Source organism: Arachis stenosperma, chromosome 10 (genome assembly GCF_014773155.1).
Source record: "Arachis stenosperma cultivar V10309 chromosome 10, arast.V10309.gnm1.PFL2, whole genome shotgun sequence".
Lineage (NCBI taxonomy): Eukaryota > Viridiplantae > Streptophyta > Magnoliopsida > Fabales > Fabaceae > Arachis > Arachis stenosperma.
The window spans coordinates 70,069,138-70,075,578 of NC_080386.1; positions in this window are offsets into that span (position 1 = coordinate 70,069,138).

A 6,441-nucleotide genomic window follows, 5' to 3' on the forward strand; every position below is an offset into this window, starting at 1 on the left:
TGGACAAAAGGGAAATGATAGTGATTGCAAGGAGATAAATTTTGTTTGTTGTTTTTTTTTTTTTTAATTTAAACGAAAAATTAAAATAAAACAAAAGGAAATTATAAAAAAAATTCGAAAATCAAAAAGAAAACAAGATCAAAATAAATTGAGAACTGAATCAATTAGCTAATTAAAAGGATTTTGAAAACGGCAATTAAAAAGATATGATTGAAAAGTTTTTATGAAAAAGATTTGATTTTAAAAAAAAAAAGAGGAAAGAGAAAAACAACAAAAAGACACCAAACTTAAAATTTTTAGAAAATCAAACACTAATTTTCGAAAATTTTAAAGGAAAACACAAAGGGGACACCAAACTTAGAACTTTTAAAGATCAAAAAGAGACTAAGAACATGCAATTTCGAAAAAAAAACTAAAAGAAAAACAAAAGCATGCAATGGACACCAAACTTAGAATATGAAACTAGACTCAAATAAAAGACTCTAAACCTACAAAAATAAAACAGTCCTAATCTAAGCAACAAGATAAGCCGTCAGTTGTCCAAACTCGAACAATCCCCGGCAACGGCGCCAAAAACTTGGTGCACGAAATTGCAATAACACTTTTGCAATCCCGCACAACTAACCAGCAAGTGCACTGGGTCGTCCAAGTAATACCTTGCGTGAGCAAGGGTCGATCCCACAGAGATTGTCGGCTTGAAGCAAGCTATGGTTATCTTGTAAATCTTAGTCAGGATATCAGAAATTATCAGGATTGATTGTAAAAAGCAAAAGAACACGAAATGATTACTTGTTTTGCAGTAATGGAGAATAGGCTGAGGCTTTGGAGATGCTCCATCTTCCGAATCTCTGCTTTCCTACTGTCATCTTCATCAAACACGCAAGGCTCCTTCCATGGCAAGCTGTATGTAGGGTTTCACCGTTGTCAATGGCTACCTCCCATCCTCTCAGTGAAAATACGTCCCTGATGCTCTGTCACAGCATAGGCTAATCATCTGTCGGTTCTCAATCAGGCCGGAATAGAATCCAGTGATTCTTTTGCGTCTGTCACTAACGCCCCGCCTTCAGGAGTTTGAAGCACGTCACAGTCATTCAATCATTGAGTCCTACTCAGAATACCACAGACAAGGTTTAGACCTTCCGGACTCTCTTGAATGCCGCCATCAGTTCTAGCTTATACCACGAAGATTCCGATTAAAAAACCCAAGAGATATCTACTTAATCTAAGGTAGAACAGAGGTGGTTGTCAGGCACATGTTCATAGTTGAGAATGATGATGAGTGTCACGGATCATCACATTCATCCGGGTTAAGAGCAAGTGATATCTTAGAATGGAAGCAAGCATGATTGAATAAGAAACAGTAGTAATTGCATTAATCCATCAAGACACAGCAGAGCTCCTCACCCCCAACCATGGGGTTTAGAGACTCATGCTGTGGAAGGTACAAGAAACGTGTAAAAAGTGTTATGAGGTCATAAGGTACGGATACAATGTCAAAAGGTCCTATTAATAGTAAACTAGTATCCTAAGGTTTACAGAAATGAGTAAATGACAGAAAAATCCACTTCCGGGCCCACTTGGTGTGTGCTTGGGCTGAGCAATGAAGCATTTTCGTGTAGAGACCTTTTCTGGAGTTAAACGCCAGCTTTCATGCCAGTTTGGGCGTTTAACTCCAAGTTTTATGCCAGTTCCGGCGTTTAACGCTGGAATTTCTGTAGGTGACTTTGAGCGCCGGTTTGGGCCATCATATCTTGGGCAAAGTATGGACCATTATATATTGCTGGAAAGCCCAGGATGTCTACTTTCCAACGCCGTTGAGAGCGCGCCAATTGGGCTTCTGTAGCTCCAGAAAATCCACTTCGAGTGCAGGGAGGTCAGAATCCAACAGCATCTGCAGTCCTTTTCAGTCTCTGGATCAGATTTTTGCTCAGAACCTTCAATTTCAGCCAGAAAATACCTGAAATCACAGAAAAACACACAAACTCCTAGTAAAGTCCAGAAAAGTGAATTTTAAATAAAAACTAATAAAAATATAATAAAAACTAACTAAAAGATACTAAAAACATACTAAAAACAATGCCAAAAAGCGTACAAATTATCCGCTCATCACTTATGTTTATCCATGTTTGTGTCTTATGATCATTAGTGTCTTAGTGTCTATGCCTTAAAGCTATGAATATGAATCCATCACCTTTCTTAAATGAAAACTGTTTTTATTACAAAAGAACAAGAAGTACAGGATTTCAAATTCATCTTTAAAACTAGCTTAATTAGTTTGATGTGGTGACAATACTTTTTGTTTTCTGAATGTATGCTTGAACAGTGCATATGTCTTTTGAATTTGTTGTTCATGAATGTTAAAAATTGTTGGCTCTTGAAAGAATGATGAAAAAGGAGACATGTTACTGAGGATCTGAAAAATCATAAAAATGATTCTTGAAGCAAGAAAAAGCAGTGAATACAAAAAAAAAAAAAAGAAGAAGAAAGAGAAAAACGAAAAAAAAGGGGGAGAAAAAGAGAAAAAGAAAGAAAAAGAAAGAAATAGAGTTGTGATCCAAGGCAAAAAGAGTGTGCTTAAGAACCCTGGACACCTCTAATTGGGGACTCTAGCAAAGCTGAGTCACAATCTGAAAAGGTTCACCCAATTATGTGTCTGTGGCATGTATGTATCCGGTGGTAATACTGGAAGACAGAGTGCTTTGGGCCACGGCCAAGACTCAATAAGTAGCTGTGTTCAAGAATCATCATACTTAACTAAGAGAATCAATAACACTATCTGGATTCTAAGTTCCTAAAGAAGCCGATCATTCTGAATTTCAAAGGATAAAGTGAGATGCCAAAACTGTTCGGAGGCAAAAAGCTACTAGTCCCGCTCATCTAATTTGGAGCTAAGTTTCATTGATAATTTGGAGTCTATAGTATATTCTCTTCTTTTTATCCTATTTGATTTTCAGTTGCTTGGGGACAAGCAACAATTTAAGTTTGGTGTTGTGATGAGCGGATAATTTATACGCTTTTTGGCATTGTTTTTAGTATGTTTTTAGTATGATTCAGTTAGTTTTTAGTATATTTTTATTAGTTTTTAATTAAAATTCACTTTTCTGGACTTTACTATGAGTTTGTGTGTTTTTCTGTGATTTCAGGTATTTTCTGGCTGAAATTGAAGGACCTGAGCAAAAATCTGATCCAGAGACTCAAAAGGACTGCAGATGCTGTTGGATTCTGACCTCCCTGCACTCGAAGTGGATTTTCTGGAGCTACAGAAGCCCAATTGGCGCGCTCTCAACGGCGTTGGAAAGTAAACATCCTGGGCTTTCCAGCGATATATGATAGTCCATACTTTGCCCAAGATTTGATGGCCCAAACCGGCGTTCAAAGTCACCCTCAGAAATTCCAGCGTTAAACGCCGGAACTGGCACCAAAATGGGAGTTAAACGCCCAAACTGGCATAAAAGCTGGCGTTTAACTCCAAGAAGAGTCTCTACACGAAAATTCTTCATTTCTCAGCCCAAGCACACACCAAGTGGGCCCGGAAGTGGATTTTTATGTCATTTACTCATCTCTGTACACCCTAGGCTACTAGTTTTCTATATATAGGACCTTTTACTATTGTATTTTCATCTTTTGATCACTTTAGATCTCTAGATCATCTTCGGACATCTAGTTCTTAGATCATTTGGGGGCTGGCCATTCGGCCATGCCTAGACCTTGTTCTTATGTATTTTCAACGGTGGAGTTTCTACACACCATAGATTAAGGTGTGGAGCTCTGCTGTACCTCGAGTATTAATGCAATTACTATTGTTCTTCTATTCAATTCCGCTTGTTCTTGTTCCAAGATATCACTTGTTCTTCAATTTGATGAATGTGATGATCCGTGACACTCATCATCATTCTCACTTATGAACAAGGTGACTGACAACCATTCTTGTTCTACAAGCATCCGAGGCTTAGTGAATATCTCTTGGATTCTTTAATCGGAATCTTCGTGGTATAGGCAGGACCTGATGGCGGCATTCAAGAGAATCCGGAAGGTCTAAACCTTGTCTGTGGTATTCTGAGTAGGATTCAATGATTGAATGACTGTGACGTGCTTCAAACTTGTAACCTGCTGGGCATTAGTGACAGACGCAAAAGAGGGATTCTATTCCAGTAGGGGAGGGAACCAACCGGTGATTAGCCGTACTGTGACAGAGTGCGTGAGCATTAGTTTTCACTGAGAGGATGGGAGGTAGCCATTGACAACGGTGAAACCCTACACGAGCTTGCCATGGAAAGGAGTAAGAAGGATTGGATGAAGACAGTAGGAAAGCAGAGAGACGGAAGGGAAGGCATCTTCATTCGCTTATCTGAAGCTCTTACCAATGATATACATAAGTATCTCTATCTTTACCTTTATGCTTTATTCATTTACCACTATACCCATTTGAGTCTGCCTGACTGAGATTTACAAGGTGACCATAGCTTGCTTCATACCAACAATCTCCGTGGGATCGACCCTTACTCACGTAAGGTATTACTTGGACGACCCAGTGCACTTGCTGGTTAGTTGTGCGAAGTTGTGTTTATGCCATGGTATTGTGCACCAAGTCTTTGGAGCCATTACCGGGGATTGTTCTGTGTAAAAGTATTGATCACAATTTCGTGCACCACGCACCAATCTTCAACTCTGGCAGCACCAACGCGCGCACTCCTCAAATCTGGCGCATCAACTTTTCTGCCCTGCCCTTGGCGCGGGCAGGGCAGCATCTGGCCGCACCAACTCGCGCCAGACTCGCACCACGCTGCACCAACTCGCACCATGGCCGCACCAATTGCTAGCACCATGCACCAATTTTCTGCCCTGCCCTCCACAAGGGCAGGGCAGCCTCCTGGGAGTGAATTTTCATGGGCCGAAAATTCAAACTAAAATCCCATTTTAATTCATTTCTTCACCAAATCAAAAGCCCATCCAAAACCCAAAATCCAAGAATAGAAAGTGTATAAATAGGAGTTAGTTTGATGTAATTAGGACCTTTATGCTCATTTTGAATTTTTACTTTTACCTTGGCTTTTGAATTTTTACTTTCACCTTCCTTTGGAGCTTTGGCTCTCTTGCAATTGTTCTTGAGAGAATTGACCGAGCACTAAGAGGATTAAGGGAGAATTGACTGATCTCCTTCCTCATTCTTACTTGGGCAATTCTACTCTTCTGTTTTTGAGTTTTGGGTGTGTGAAATTGGGGAAGTTCTGTCCCAATTCCCATTCAAACTCTTTTCACTTTGTTTTCTGCAAAATTCAATTCTATTTCTGTTCTTCTATTGCTTCTTCTCTAATTTTCTGTCAATTGTTTAGTTAATTCAGATCTGGGAAGGAAATTGGGTTTTAGGCTCTGCTACCTAAGCCCTTGGGATCCTGAGATCATAATTCACTCTTGGTTCTTCTGTGAACCTTTGCTGCATTTTATTTTCTTTCTGTTTGAATGCTATTTGCTTCTGATTTAAATTCTGCTCAATCAATTGCTGCAATTTACTTCTTCTTTGTTTAGATCTTGCAATCCCATTCCTCAATTCCCTTTTATATTCAAGCCATTTACCTTTCTTGCCATTTAAGTTACTGCAATTTAAGTTTCTTGCACTTTAAGTTTCAGTCATTTACTTTCTTGCTCTTTAAGATTCTGTAATTTTACAATTCTGTTCTTCAATTTACTGCACTTTTCCCTTCCCCCTTTACTTTTACTGTCATTTAATTCTTGTTAAACACAAATCACTCAAACAAAACTTGATTCGCTTGACTAAATCACCCACTAAACTAAAATTGCTCAATCCTTCAATCCCTGTGGGATCGACCTCACTCATGTGAGTTATTATTACTTGATGCGACCCGGTACACTTGCCGGTGAGTTTTGTGTTGGATCGTTTTCCACACATCAAGTTTTTGGCGCCGTTGCCGGGGATTGAAATAGATTGACAATGATTAAGTGAAGTGGAGGTCTAGATTAAGCACTTTTTCTTTTCTGTTATTCTAACTCTTACTAACCCACTAACTGTTTGAACTTTTGCTTAAACTAACTAAACCTTCATTCTAGCTACAGATTGAAGTTCCATTGTATTTCTGGGTTTGTGTGTTTACTGTTGTGTGTTTGTATGTCAGGTATAGGAAGATCTTCTCCTATCATCTCTGAAATTGATCAAAGGACTCTTCGGAGAATAAGAAGAGCCGAAAGAGGGAAGAACATTGTTGGAGAAGAAGAATCTGAGGAGGAATTCCAAGACATGGAAGGAGATACCAATCAACCCGAAGGAGGAGCCAATAATAATCAACATCAGAGAAGAGTCTTGGCTTCATACACATTTGCAAATGCTAGGCATTGTGGGAGTAGCATTCTTCCTCCCAATGTCAATGCAAACAATTTTGAACTCAAGCCACAACTCATCACTCTGGTTCAAAACAATTGTTCTTT